The sequence below is a fragment of the Phascolarctos cinereus genome, unplaced genomic scaffold, assembly GCF_003287225.1.
Source record: "Phascolarctos cinereus isolate Bilbo 61053 unplaced genomic scaffold, phaCin_HiC Scaffold_2;HRSCAF=192, whole genome shotgun sequence".
In the NCBI taxonomy this organism is placed as follows: Eukaryota; Metazoa; Chordata; class Mammalia; order Diprotodontia; family Phascolarctidae; genus Phascolarctos; species Phascolarctos cinereus.
The window spans coordinates 369,646,606-369,662,729 of record NW_027555625.1 but is presented as its reverse complement, the minus strand read 5'-3'; the positions used below and the strand labels follow the sequence as shown (position 1 = coordinate 369,662,729).

The 16,124-nt window shown below is 39.3% G+C and overlaps 1 protein-coding gene across 1 annotated transcript in view; it reads left to right on the top strand.

Annotated features, from left to right (window-relative positions):
- Nucleotides 1-14,294: 14,294 nt before the first annotated feature.
- Nucleotides 14,295-16,124, top strand: part of LOC110220921 (alpha-1-antichymotrypsin-like) — a 29,275-nt gene continuing 27,445 nt past the window's right edge. Inside the window, exon 1 of the mRNA XM_021005208.2 lies at nucleotides 14,295-14,394. The gene's annotated coding sequence lies outside the window, so the exon portion shown is untranslated. The remainder of the gene's footprint in view (nucleotides 14,395-16,124) is intronic.

The window sequence follows — 16,124 nt, the reverse complement described above, 5'->3', positions numbered from 1 at the left end:
ATTTATTAGCAGCTTATTAAAAAAAATTCCCTCTCTTCATCAAGGCCAGTTTTCAGGGAATCATGGGGCTGTTTGCCAAACAATTTTGAGAAATGAGACCCGATTTCCTCAGTGTAGGACTGACTAGGAATTCCATACAATGGAAGAAATGTAATGGATCCAAAAAGACAGTGTGTGTGTGTGTGTGTGTGTGTGTGTGTGTGTGTGTGTGTGTGGTGGAGAGGGAAAGCTGAACAAATAATGCATATAGTACTTTTGGTTAATGAATGGTAATGTAAAAGGTATCAGTCAAGTTGTCTCCTCTAAAAAATTCCTCAGCAAAGGTTATAAAAAGAATACCAGATGAAGCAATGATTAAAAAAACCAAAAGGAATCACTAGGAAGCTCCTCCATTCAGTCCAGTTTTGAACAAGAAGATGCCTAGAAGCTCGGGGAATCCTGTGGCTGGGGGCCAGAGGGAAGCTGAAGCAGTTGCCTGGCAATTATTAGCAGGTCACAGCGCAAGAAGATGGAGACAAGGCCTGCATTTAAAACATCTTGATACTCCCCAAGAGTACCGAAGCTAGTATAGTCTCTACCAGGGAAGGCAAACCTGTGGCCTCGAGGCCACATGTGGCCCTCTAGGTCCTCAAGTGCAGCCCTTTGACTGAATCCAAACTTCACAGAACAAATCTGGGGTTTAAAGTCTCTCTACTATACTGTGGGAGTCACAGGAGATGACACAGCCAGCTTTGAACGGGGAAAGAGATGTGGCAGAGACACCCAAGGCAGCCAGTGTTAGAAACTCCAGTGTTTGCCAGAGGAATAAGGAAATAATAACAGAAACCAAGATGATGATCCCTGAGGTCCCTGTGATTTCTAATATTCACCTGTAGCTAATAAAGGCTGCAACCAATAAGAAAGCCCAGTTGGTGATTGAGGGGAGGAGAGAGACAAGGCCAAGAGCAGTGCCTATATGGGGCCACTAGGGGGTTGGGAGGCAGAATCCAGGAATGGAAGGAGAAGGAAGGACCTGGTCAAAGGTTTGAGACTGTCTCAGGTCAGTAATCTGGAAGAGGTAAATAGAGACCAGAAACTTGCCGCCACATTTGGAACTGAGACAAGGCAATGAAAGGATGCAGAGGGGACAAGATGACCTCATCCAAGAATTTGAGAGGGAGTAGAATCTGTCCTTGGTACCAAATACTAATACAGAAACTAAGTCTGGAGATAAAAAGAAACACACTCAATTTACTCATTTCCCATTAACTACTCCTCCACCTTATACCAGTCACACACAAAGATGGTCAGATCCTTTGTCTTGTCATCATCCAGAAATGGACCACTTCACATTCAAAAACTTTTCAATTCTCTTCTCTGATCACAATTTCTTTTCATTCCATGTCTCTCTTTGCCTTGAGACCCCTAAATCATGTTGCTCACCCTGACAGTGACCTTTAATTCTTTGACCCCTCGTTTCCCTCTCAGATAATCACCCTTGCACTAGTTATACTTTCTTCATATCTTCTTCCTGGCCCCTTGGTGAACCATTTCAATTATACACTGTCCTGTTCTCTTAAGTCTCTTACCCCTTATCATATTGCCAACCGTGCCCTGCTAAGCCTCAACCTTGGATTACTCCCACCATCCATTGGCTTTTGTCCTACTCAAGTGATCCTGAACAAAGCTGGAGAAAATCCTGCTGACCAGGCCCACTATGAATTTGTCACATAATCTCACCCAGCCCTTGTTGCTGCAAAGACCTCCTTTTACAACTCCCTAATCAACTCACTATTCAATTTACCACAGCAGTTCTTCCAAATCTTTTCATCCTTGCTCAAACTGCCACCCCCCCATCCCTAATTGCTCAACTGAGAACTTTGCCTCATATTTTACTGAAATAATTGAGGCCTTTCACTGAGAGCTTCCTCTTCATCTCAGCTCACATTACCCAAATGTCTTCTGCCACAATCCCATCAACCTCCATGTCACATAATGAAATGACCCTTCTCCTTGCCAAGGCAAGACCCTCTACATGCACAAGTGATTCCCTTCATCCCATCTTTTCCAGCAGCATGCTCCCTCTTTCATCCCTACTCTCTCCCCTATCTTCAATCTTTCACTGTCTGGGCTGCTCTGCTATTGCCTATAAACATGCCTCTTCTTCCCTCATTCTCAAAAAACCCTCCCTGATTCATCCAACCCCGCTAGTTTTTGCCCTGTATTTCTCTTGCCTTTGGTGGCTAAATTCTTTGAGAAGACCATCTACAATAGGTACCACTAATTCCTTTTCTCTCACTCTTCTCTTAATTCTCTACATAATGGCTTCCAACCTCATTATTCAATAGAAACTGTTCTTTCTAAAGTTAGTAATGATCTCCTAATTGCCAAATCTAATGGTATTTCTCAGTCTTTATGCTTTTGTTTCTTGACCTCTCCGCAGCCGTTGATACTGTTGATCATCTTCTTCTCCTTGACACTGCCATCTCTCTCCTGGTTATCTTCCTACCTATCTTTCCATTCCTTCTTAGCCTCCTTTGCTGAAGCTTCATCCATATCCCTTGACCATGAGTGTCCTCTCTTTAGGAACCTTCTTCCCTTCTCTCTTTATACCTTTTCTAGGTGTAGCTTACTAGGGGAAGAGGAGCTCAAGAGATGGAGCTCACAATTTAATTTAATTTCAAACTCATAAAATTAAAAAGTTCTCATATGAAAAAAATCAAGGAACATAGAACAATAGACTTTGGTGGGAAAACATTTGCATCAAGTATCACTGATAAAACTATGATATTCAAAATATATTGGAGATCTCAACAAATACAAAGTACCAAGAGCTATTACCCAGGAGATAAAAGTTTAAAAGATATGAACAATCATCTTTTTTTTTTAAAGCATTGCTATCTTTTTGGTTTTGTATCACCTTCTTCCTTCAAAGCAGAAAGGAGATCACTGTACTGGCTGTTTTAAATTTTTTTTTTTATTACAAATGTTAAAAAATTTGTTTTCACATGCAGCTGGGAAATAAGATATACAGGAAATGGAGTATAGAAATCTATCCTGCCCTACAGGAAAATTGAAGGGGAAGGGGATAAGAGAAGGGGGGAGAGATAGAAGGGAAGGCAGATTAGGAGAAGGGGTATTCAGAATGCATGCCATCTCGGGGTGGGGGGAGGGATGAAATGGGGAGAAAATTTGGAACTCAAAGTCTTGTGGAAGTGAATGTTGAAAACTAAAAATAAATAAATTTTAAAAAATTGTTTTTATTTATCACATAAGAGGGTTCAATCTTGAGGAATGTTGGGGGATAAGTGTAGAGAGTGAGTCTTTTCAGAAATTATTGTGATGTAAAAAGTATAATATATAATATAATTATATTTAATATATAAAAAGTATAATTAAACTTATTTTTAAAATTATTACTGAATCTTTTAAATGTAGAGCACTGATCAAGTGAATTGTCTGATATGATTAACTTAGAGATGTGCAAGCCTTTGTTTGGAACTTTGTATATTCTTATGAAGGATGTAGATATAGATGAAATCTAACTATAGATGTAGGTATAGATATAGACATATTCCTTAGGACTGGATGAAACCTGTAATAGGACCATAGATGTAGAGCTAGAAGGGACTTTGAAGACAAATCCCCTCATCTTATTGATGAGAAAACTGAGTCCCAAAGAAGTTAAGTGGTTTGTCCTGGGTAGGAAGTAACAGATCTAGGATTTTAATCCAGTTCTTCTGGCCCCAGATTCACACTCTTTCCACTGCACTGTATTGCCTCACTAATATGACTAAGTTAGATGAAATTGGTCTAGCCAATAGAGAGTCTCACTTTCTCTATCTCTGACTGTCTCTCTGTCTGTATGTCTCATTTGAGTCAAGTAATGGGTCAGCAGGGAACACTCACTAACAGTTCAAGTTGGCTGTTTTATTGGGCAAAGTAAATTTATAAGAACCAAGTGCCTTTCCTTTCCAATTCAGTCACACCTGGAGTCCCAACAGTCATTATATCTGGGAAACACAGCTGCGGGGATATGATTCAGTGTTTACCAACTGGAAAGTCCTTGTACTTACAGGCTATATTAATGCCACCAAGAGAAGTTACTGATGGTACAAGCTTTTTACTCAGTAAGCATCCTGAGACAGGACAAACATAATCAATCCCCGAATCAATCCCCAAATCCCCAAATCAGGGATTAATTATCAAATCCCCAATAGATTTGAAGAGGCAAGATTTAACCGATCATAGAAAAGGAATGTTACTAGTTTGCTGACCTCATGTAAACAAAGGAACTACAATATTAGTTGCAATCATCCAAAATTGTGAAAATAGAAGCAATCACTTCGATTGAGTCAGTGCAAATCCGTATAGATGATTATGTATAACCACCTCATTTTCTAGAAGATGAAATGGAAACCTAGAAGGAATGGAACCAGGGCTCAAATCTACAGTAGTTTATGTGGGCCAGCTGACTTGAATTCATCAGGGACAATCAGCTACTCTCTTACTGTTTCCCTTTTTAACCTGGGTATTAACTCCATCAGGCACTTTTGTTTGGTCATTTCCAATGCCAAGGTTATTTTTCATGTCAGAGAAAATAAATCCAAAATAACAACTGAGAGCTCTTCCTTCTCTCTGTTGTCAGTTATCATTATCCTAACTACCCCATTAGCAGAGTGGCCTAGTCCTTTTTGGAGGGCGGAGGATCCTGCTTTTTTGTAGCTAAAGTTTTAAACCCACTTCCCTCCCAGCCCATTTTTTTTTGGTCCTTCACTTACCTCTTCAGCTTCATCTCATTCTGAACTACGACACTTGCTAATGATATTTTTACAAGACTGTGTGTGACAAGCTCTTATACCCATTTCCTGATATATGGTATTGCTTGTATCTTCTGTATATTTCTTTAAAAAAAAATCTAAGCTGGTTGATGAGTTCCCTATGCAATCAGATCAGTTTCTTTAGATAATCCTACTTTTTCTTGTTGTTGGAATTATTTCCCTTTGTACCTTTAGAATTTCATTCTTGAGTATCTCTCATGCCTCCTGGGTTGACTTCCCCTCTAATATTTTATTACGTGAGATCCTATTTATTCTTCCTCTGAACCCTTTGAAATCATCCCCCCCCAAATCTAGGGTGCATGTCAAACTATCCCCACATTTCCTCTCCTTATCTGTCACAAAGTTTAAAAGGGAATAGTCACTTTCCCCTATCCTCACTGGTTCCTATAATTCCCAGCCTAGCAAACAGGTCTTCCCCATTAATGAGAATCAGATTGAGAATAGAATTTCCTCTTGTTGGTTTCTCCATCTTTTAAATTTTTATAAAGATAAGTCAAGAAGTTATTACCTGCTCTGTGTTTGGCAGAAAGAAGTGGGCTTTAGCAGATACCTGGCTAATTGAACTTTCCTGGCCATCAGTACTTTATTATTCCTCCAAGTCAAGATTGCAATATAGTTCTCCATTTCTTCATCTATTTCCTCTGTCTGTCCAAGTGGTCTGTAGTATGCTTAGATTACAGTACCATTTTTGTTTCTCTCTCCATTGACTTTCACCCAAATACTCTCCAGCACGTTTCCTGCTTCATTCTTATGGTTCCTACATTTCCTCCAACTGCCTATTGGATATTTTAAACTGGACATCCCTTAGGCGTCTCAAATTCAACATGTAGGAAAAAAAGTCATTATCTTCCCCCCAAAAAACCTAATCCTCTTCAGTACTTCTATATTACTATTAAGGGTACCCTCAAGGTCACCCAGGTCTACAACCTCGGTGTCATTCTCAGCTCACTCTCACTTATCCCGCATACCCAAACAGTTGCCATATCTTATTTCTGTCTCCACAAAACTTCTCGAAGATGTACTCTTTTTTCCACTTCTACAACTACTCCCCTGCTCCCCCTGCCTTGTTTCAGAACCGTATCACCTCTTGCCTAACCTATGACAGTATCCTCCTCTTGGTCTCCCTGCTTTAAGGGTCTCCCACTACAATTCATCCTCCATGCAGCAGTCAAAATGATTTCCCTAAACTGCAAATCTAACCATGTCACTCCCCTACTTGAAACACAACAGTGGTGCCCTATCATCTCATGGATCAAATAAAAACTCCTCTGTTTGGCATTTAAAAGCCAGTTTGTGATGACCTAAGTTTCCTGACTCCAAGTCCAGCACTTTGCCTGCTCAGTCACAGATCCTGTGAGCACTAAGAACTCATTGGCCTTGTGGGTCCCCATGATGAAATATTTATAGAAATTTAAGTGAACAGGATAAATTCAGTTCAACAAGAATTTACTAAGAGCTTACTGTGTGCCACTGCTGTATATCAAGGACTTCAAGCTATCACATTCTATCAGAGGTTGTCAGGGGATATTAGGAGTCATAGAAGGTGATGGGAGGAATGTGTCTTTCACGGCAGTTGAGGGAGGTCACTTGGTACAGGCGGCTCTAATTTTTTTGATGTTCTCAAGAAACTTGCATTTACAATCCAGTCTGGGGGAGTTTGAGTTTTTCACAGGATCTCTCAGTCCTAAACTAGGAAAGGTACCTCTCTCATGTGTAGTTCCCATCGAGCCGTCATGCCACAAAGGGACACTAGCAAACATAAAGACAAGGTTAACCACCGGTGTTTATGAGAAATAAGGCTCAATTTGGCAAATATATATCAATGAACAGAATTTTTTAAAACCCACAATTAAGCAGAAGGTAGTCAGAGGCAGAGTAGAGATTTCTCATTGCTCTAGGCAGGTTGGATTCTCTTAGCAGCCTTCTAGGCTGCTTTGATAACCCCTCATTGTTGAACTGTCTTGAGCACACCACTGATATTGAAGTTTCTGAAACTGTTCTTGAAATCTCCCCTCTCCTTCTACTCTTACTTCTACTTAGGTAGCTGGAAGGAATGGATTTTGCTGCAAAAGTCTGTGCCTTGACTAGGTCTTGCTAAGAGGTAAGTTGAAAAATCTTTATAATTAGAATTTTCATCGGTGCATAGGTGTAATTGATGAGATGAATGGGGGCTGTAAGCTTTAGAAAAGAATTTTTAAGGGAACAACTTGAAATGGATAGATGAACGAAAGAAATCGTAAGGTATGACTGATGAAGCTTTTAGCTTGAAAAAGCTTTGATGTGAGATCAGCACTGAAATAGGGATTGTTTTTGTTTAATGTGCTACTTCAAGAAGTGGGGGGGAAATGGCTTTAACAGTATTCAGGACAGAAGTTAAAAAAGTTTAAAAAGCAGCTGTAATCCCTACCCACAATAGACTTGTGGTGAAGGAAACCAAAGAATGGTCTTTATATTTGATGTCAACAATTACATTGTTCAAACTCTGATTGATCAATCCCATCCTGGTTCCAGCTCTGGGAGTAAGTGATCTGGATAACCAAATATTAATGGACTTTTGAGACAGGGAGATGGATATGAGCTAGAGCAGTAAAGAAGGTTCAGTCTCCTGGAGGAGATGGGACCTGAACTAGATGTGCCTTACACACACACACACACACACACACACACACACACACACACACATGTAAGAGGCAACATCGTTGTGAAATAAGGCAACCCTCAGTATCCTGCCTCCTAGCTGTTTTTTTGAACAAGGCACCTACCTTCTATAGGAAACCTTTCCCAATTCCCTTTCATTCTAGCGCCTTTTTTCTTGATTAGTTCCAATTTATCCAGTATGTATCTTGTTCATACTTGGTTGTTTGCATATCATCTCCCTCACTCAACTACAAACTCAATTGAAAGCAGGGGCTGTCTTTTGCTTTTCTTTGGATCTGCGGCACTTAGCATATGCTTGGCAGACAGTAGGTGCTCAATTTACTGACTTTTTCTGCATTTGACAGATGAAGAAACTGAGGATCAGAGACAGGAAATGAGTTATCATTATTACACGGCTAGTTAGAGACTCAGCCCCTTTTAAAATCCAGGTCTCCTATTTTCTAGTTTCATGCCCTTTCTATTACATTATTCTGGATGCCTCTAGAGGTCTTGGACTCATAGTTTCAGAGAATTTAGAAGAAATCGGAAGAAACTTTAGATATCATTTAATTTACTTCTCTCAAGGTACAAATGAAAAAACTAAGGGGCAGGGAGGGAAAATAACCTGCCTAGGGTCACACAGATCTGGGATTTGAATGTAGGTCTTCTCCTAAACTAACTGTAAGGACTTTCTATGTTAACATTTTAGAAATGAACTTTATGATGGGCCATTCTTAATGATGCTGGTGAATTCTACCTTCTGTTTTTTTATCTCTACTACTGAGCATGCTCACAGAAAAGAGGCAAGAGGCTGAAAGGTTTGCAAAGACTCATTCTTTGAGGTCCTCCATGAACTTTGGCTCATGTTCTATTGACAACACAAATTTGTTTCCATGAAGAAATACCCCTCACCACAAAGAACCCAAACCAGCTACAATGAGCACTTCTGCATTTCCCTCCATTTTAGGTGACTGTTGATATAGAGGGCACTACTGTTTAGTCTGGGTCATTACTGAATATGAAACACAGAGCACAGTCCAAAGAATGTTTGCAGAAGGGAACTTGTTTTGCACAGAATTCTCTAGCAGGACAAACACCAACAGAAAGGCCTGTGTAATCCTGCTGATGTCCAAAAGCTCTTTTTGAAGCCACTATAAATAATCATTTTTATTTCAAAAATGATGATTTATGTTACCTCCATGTTTCACTGGAATGAAACCAGTCATTCATAGTTAAGGGTCTAAAACTGAAAAGAAACAAACAAAAAACCTAAGTCTAATGGCAAACATCATAATTTGCACAGAAATCTTCTGCAATGCTGCTAGGTAAAGGATTGTCCCTGTCTGTGTTCTGTACCAATTCTGCTATGAAGTAGCATCATAGAATTCCATAGTCACAAGACTCTATAATTGGGAGGCAGCTAGTTGATGTAGTGGATAGAGTGCTAGAGCTGGAGTCAGAAAGACCTGAGTTCAAATTCAGTCTCAGATACTTGCTAGCTGTGTGACCCTGGGCAAGCCACTTAACCTCTGCCTACCTCATTTTCCTCATCTGTAAAAAAAAAATAGGGATAGTAACAGTACCTTCCCTCTATGGTTATTGTGAGGATAAAAGGAGATAACATTTTAAAGTGCTTTGCAAACCTTAAAACACTATATAAATACTATTATTGTTATTATTAATGTAATGTTAGAACATAGTATATAAGAGCTTGAAGAGAGCTTATGGATCAGCTAATCAATTTCACCAAACTGAAGCCTAGAGAAGGGAAGGCACTTGGCCAGGGCTCCATAGGAAGAGTGGCAATATTCGCTGATGTAGTAGTGATTATCGTCATGCTTTTAAATAATTCACTATAACCCAGAGTGGTCATTGGGGGGTGGGTTACAGTAGAATGAGGCAGAATAGAATAATGGAAAGAATACTACATGTAGATTGAGAAAAAATTATTTTTTAAAAATTTTGACCTTCTTGTGGGAAGGCAAGTCACTTTCCTTCTCTGGGCTTCAGTTTTGTTTTTTTTAATATTTAAAAAGAGGAGCATATATTGATAATGTGCAAGTTCCCTTTTATCACAAACTGCTATAATATCATGAAAAAACATGATAGGAGGTGAGATTAGGAGACAGTAGAAAAGATCCTAAGATGGGGGGAGAGGTGGAGAAGCAAGCAGTTGAAGGGAAGTTAATTCTTTAAAACTGCCAAGTGTGATTCTTTTGGAAGTGAGGGGAAGGGAGGGCAGCTGGGACATGAACAAAGAAAGGACCCAGTAAACAGTGTAAGCATAGAGCTGAGAGAGAGACCTTAAAAATAGTTTTAGAACACAGAGTCCTATAGTTCTAGACTTGGAAGGGACCTTAGAATATAGAATATAAATGTTGTGAAGACCTTAAATATCACTCACCCCAGCTTCATTTTAAATGAAAAAAATTCCATGTCAAGAAACATGAAATATAATTCTTTTTTTATTCTACATAGGACGTGGTCCCAACTAAGGCCTTAGTGAACACTTGAATAATGTCCCCTCTAGACTAGAGGCTTTCAATCTTTCATTCTTCCAGTGGGCCACTTTTGAAGAGAGTGGTACAGTGGGAAAATGACTCAGCTGAAGAACCAATTCCTGGAATACCAGCCCTGTGTGTTATGCTTTCCAATTAAAGTGATCATGCAGGTGGCTCAGTGGATAGAGCACCGGCCCTGAAGTCAGGAGGACCTGAGTTCAAATGCGGCCTCAGACACTTGACACTGTCTAGCTGTGTGACCCTGGGCAAGTCACTTAACCTCAATTGCCTAAAATAAAAAAAAATAAAGTGATCATGCCTTAACTGGATGGAATCACTACATTGGAAAGCAGAGTATGTCCCTGGGGCTATCATCTCAAAGTGACATTTATTTATAGAATCATACAGTTGGATTAGATTTGTCATATCTCCAGTAGGCACAATGAAGAATAAAGAGTAGAAGTTACAGAGAGGCAGAATTCAGCTAAAGGCCAAGAAAAAAACGATAGAAATCACCTCACAAATAGTGCTTTCTAAGGGGCAAATTTACTGTAGATGGGTATTTACGTGTAGCAACGAGCAAAGAAGACCAGTGTCACTGGATCTCAGAGTACTTGGAATGGAATAAAATTTAAGATTGGGAAGTTAAGAAGGAGGCAGGTCCTCAAGGGTCAAACAGTGAATTTTATATTTGACCTGGAATAATGGGAAATCACTGGAGTTTATTGAATGGGGTAGAGGGTGATAGTGGTTAGATCTATACTTTCAGAAGACTGTTTTGTTAACAGCTGAGTGAAGGATGGACTGGAGTGGGGAAGAGATTCAGGTTAGGGAGAACAGAAGGCTGCTGCAATAGCCCAGGACTGAGGTGATGATGGCCTGCACCCAATAGCAACTGTGTCAGAAAAGAGGAGATTTATAGGAGAAACGATGGGACTTGGCCACAGACTGGATATACGAGATGAGCGCTAGTGAGGAGTTGAGAATGACACCAAATTTGTGAGTCTAGATAACTGCGAGTAGGATGTTGACATTGACAGTGAGAAGGAAATTGAGACAGATGAAGGGGTTTGATAAAGGTCACAGTTGATTAGCATTTGCAGCTAGGATTCAGGTATTTCAGCTTTAAGGCTACACTCTGCTACTTCTTTATGTACACAGATATATCTGCTAAATGCATGTATAAATGTGGAGTATAATATATACACATCCATATACGTATATGAAGACTCACAGAAAGATGGAGTGAAACAAGGTTTCCAGCCCAAGACAACTTAGAAGGTTGACAGGAGAGGTTTGTTTCAGCAGGGTGAGAGAAGAGCACAATTCAGTGCAAGCCACACCAGCACAGATTAGGCCCTAGTAAACTAGGGGCAGGCCTTGGGGTGACTGAATCAGTGGCTACAGCTGCTGGTTCCAGAGCTCTCAAGCCATAGAGAGTAAAGGGGTTGGACAATTGATCAGAATGAGATTACAGCACTGGAGGCAGGATCCTGTTGCTCTGCCCATATTTGGATCTAGGCTGCAGTCCTGGGTCTCAGTTCCAGGGCAGGAAGGAGCAATAGTCCACCACAGCTTGTGGCTGCAGGGGAGTGGGACCCAGGTCATAGTTCCAGGGTGGAAAAGAGTGCTTGTGGTCCCTAAAAGACCAGTGCATGGTACAGGAGAGTAGTAAACACACTTCTCTATAGATCATATTACCTTGGAAGAACTGAAAAACTTACAGGTCTGCAGAATTACCTCCGAAAACAGATGCACAAAAAACTTGAAGCTTGGGAATGTGTCCCCTCCACTCTAGAAGCAGAGCCTCACTTTAGCGTAGAGTTAAAATTCAATAAATAGGCTGTAAAATGAGCAAACAGAAAGAATTAAGAACTTTCTCAATGTAACAGTCAACCATGTCTCCAATGGATTTATGTTGAAGTATGCTACCCATGTACTGACAGAGAGGTAATGGACACAAAGTGCAGAAAGAGATAAACATTTTTGAATATGGCTACTTAATGGATTTATTTAACTTGTCTGTGCTTGTTTATTACAAGGGTTTTTTTTTTCATTTCTGTCTTTCTTAGTTTTAAATCAGGGAGAGAGTGAGAAGAAAGAGTACAAGCAATAGTAATGCTCCCCTCGTCCCCAGATCATAATTACATTTTTAAGAATGTATAGACTTCTCAGTTCAGAAGAAAGCATATACAAGCAGAATAGTTTGGAAAGTAGTATGTGAAATTTATTATATATTTTATAAAAATATATGATGTTTTTATGTTTTATGATATATATTTATTATACATATATATGTATCTGTAAATATAGTATATAATTAGAGCATTTTTTATTTTCTGTTATTTAGTCATCTAGTCATGTCTGATTCTCCATGACCCTGTTTGAGGTTTTCTTGGCAAAGATACTGGAGTGATTTGTCATTTCCTTCTCTAGCTCATTTTACAGATGAGGAAACTGAGGCAAACAGGGTTAAGTGACTTGCCCAGGGTCACATGGCTACTAAGCACCTGAGGCCAGATTTGAACTCAGGAAGATAAGTCTTCTTAACTTCGGGCCCAGCACTACCATTGCACTACCTAGCTTCCTCTTAGTTCATATATACATATACACACACACACACACACACACACACACACACACATACAAATATGTGTGTATGTATATATATAATATTTATATTATATATTTTTATATATTATGTTTATATATTTATATTATATATATGTTTTCAAATATATATATTTTCAAGAGTGTTATATATTTTAGATATTATACACTTCATAGAAAAAAAGTGGTATGAAGTAGAGATTCATGGTTTCACATAGAATCCTCTTGAGGTTTTTCCTGTATGTATTTATTTATTAATTTTTAGTGTTTACATTCAGAATAAAAAATATTTATAAAACTAGCTTACCGTTGACCTGACTGACTGCTAACGGAAAACCTGCCACGTAGAGTTTTGAACTATAGTGCTCAGGGACACAGACCCACAAAATTAATGTGACAGCTGCTGCCCTCTGTGGGATCCAACCTGTAAGTGAGTGCGTGTCTGAGTGATAGTCCAAAGGAGATATTACATTTACACTTACTTGAAATCTACCCATCTGTTCCAATTCTGCCTTCCAATACCTATGAAAATAATTTTAAATTTCTTTCACAGAACATCTCTTCCAGTATCTTAAGACGCAAGTTATGTTCGAGGTTAAACATTCATAATTCTTTCAGCTGATCCACATTTGGCACCATCTTCAGTCCTCTCCTTATCATAGTTTCTGTCCTCTGGGTATAACCCAATTTATCCAAGTTCTTCCTGAGTTCTGGTGCCCAGAACAGGATGTAGATATGATATGGTCAGAACAAAGGATAGTGGGGCTAGTTCTTCCCTTGTCTTGGATACCGTATCTAGCTGTCAGCGCACACGGTGCTAGACTAAGATTCAGGAGTGTTCAAATCCTGCTTCAGACAACTACTAGCTGCGTGGCCCTTAGCAAATCATTTAGCCTGTGTCTGTTTCAGTTGATTCATCTATAAAATGGGATAATAGTAGTACCTACTTCCCAGAATTGTTGGGAGGATCAAATGATATGGCATGTAAAGCACTTTTCAAACTCTAAAGCCTATAAAATACCAGCTAGCATTTATGTAGTGATTGAAAGTTTTCAAGAGTAACTCAGCGTAGTGGAGGGAGTCCTGGATTTATCAGGGGACAGAGGGCCTGGGTTTGAATGCCATCTCTAACTCAGTCAAATTATTCCGTCTCCTTGGTCTCAATTTTTTTTATCTATAAAATGAAAGAACCAGAGAAGATGATTTCCAATGTTCCTTTTGAATCTGATTTTCTATGACTTTTCTGATTCTGTCATCTAATAAATTAACTATTAGACATTGAACACATCAAAACCAAGCTCAAAAAAAAGAAGTATTAACCACAAAACCCAGTGCCTTTAGGAATGGAGTAGTTCACTGAAGCATAATTTGCATAATTTTCCTTGAGGTACTCTGTTGAGGCTGAAACAATCCCTAATTTATGCACAATGCCAAATTTGTGGTAAATCTGGCTAAGATAACACAGGTACAATCTTAATTTTCTGATTGCCTAAATGGATTAGGTAACTAATAGATTTTGGCCTCCACTGTTTTCCTGTTGCTCTCTGATTAAATTCTTCCTTCTGGCTGAAATCAAATATGGGAAAATGCATTGAGAAACACATGGTTTAAATACATAGCCTTAATCTCTACGTGGGGAATAGGCAGATAAGTGGGGAGATCAGTTTACTGGAAATCATCACTTGGCCAACGTCAGCACTAAAAAGTCCCTGTGTGGTTCCATTTTCTGCTTACTAACCTGGGGGAGGAGCTTTTTCTAGTGACAAATAAGAGTGGAGATTGACAGTGAGCAAAGTGAGCATCTCAGTTTACTTTGGGAGTGAGTGGTAAGTAATGTTTTTCTCTTCCAACGTTCTCTGCTCAGGTAAATAAATCTCTTTGCCCTTTGATATTTCGGCTAACAGAATCAGAGAATATCAAATGCATTTTACAGATGAAGAAACTGAGGCCAACAGTTGGAAAGAGACTTGCCTAAATTTACACAGATTTAAGTAGTGGAATTCAAACTGAATATGATTCAAATTCCAGGTCCTTTGACTGACTCCAGGGCTCTTTCCAGTACACCCCAGGAATTCATTCAACGAAAAACCTATCTTCTCATTTCAGCTCTGCCACTAACTAGAAGAGATGCCAACGTGGCAGAAAAGCAGGGTAATTTTCTAGCTGTGTGACTCTGTGCCTCAGTTTTCTCATCCATAAAATGTGTATACTAATAGTTGCTTTGCCTATCTTATGGGGGTTGTTTTGAGGGAAATGCTTTGTAAACCATGCAGTAATATGGAAATAAGCATAAGTATAATGATCTAAGGGTCTACCCAGCTTTCAGTTCTGACATTCCAAGGTCTTGTCAATTCTGACATTCTTTGGTTTAGGTGCCTTCAGTTTCTAACAGTCTGTATTTAGTTTTCAAACATTCTATATTCTAAAAATTCCTTCCAGTTCTGACTTCTTTAATGTGATTTACTGAGGGCTAGCCTATACCAGAGTAACCTGATTTTGTAAACACAGGATGGCAAAATGATTTTCAATGACTTGACCATTTTTAAAAAATTACACTGGCCCCCTACTGACGACTTTTTTTTTTTTGCAGGGGTGGGGAACTGAACCATCTTTGTGATGTAAAAGGACAACATATTTTAAAATATACAAGCTCATTTAGAATTTTCATTGTCATTAGCCTGGAGGTGAAAACAAAGTTTTCTCTCACTTCCTCAGAGCAGGTGCCTTACATTAAAGATGACGTAAGGGTAGACTACTTCACTGATAGTTGAGACACAAAGCTGTTACATTTTTACTTTTTTGTCCCCAGAAACTAGCACAGTGCCCGACACACAGCTGGCACTTAATTCAGGTGTGCCGTGAGTTTGGGAGAACCAACCATTACATTTTCAGTGTGAGCATTTATCCGTCGGAAATCTACACGAGCTACAAATCGGAGCTTGGTTTACTTTTTTGTCAATTGTCTAAAGTAAAGAAAGTGATAGAAAAAATGGTAATAATGCAGAATATAAAGCATTGAGGTGCATTTCCATGATACTGAAACTTTTTTGTTCTCATGGGAATTGGTCAGTTTCTTGGGAATGCACAAATCAAAGGTAAGTGCCTAGGAGGAGAGGGGTATATAAGAAATAACAAGGAATCAGAAGACCTGGGTTTTAATCTTTGCTTTTTCACTAGTTCACTGTGTGATCTTGGGTTAAATCCTCTCCTGTCTCTATGCCTCAGTTTCCTCAACTGCTAAGTGAAAGGGATGAATTATATCATATCTAAGGTCCCTATATTCCTTTCAGGAAGCTAGATGGCTCAGTAGATAGAGCACAGGGCCTAGAGTCAGGAAGACCTGAGTTCAAATTCAGTCTCAGACACTTACTAGCTGTGTGATCTTGGGCAAGTCACTTAAGCTCTATTTGCCTTAATGCACCAGAGAAGGAAACATAAATTGCTCCAGTGTCTTTGCCAAGAAAATCTCGTGGACAGTATGGTCCGTGGGGATACAAAGACTGAATGATAACAACAAGGTCCCTTTCTGTATTAAAGCAGATTAAATTAGATGAAA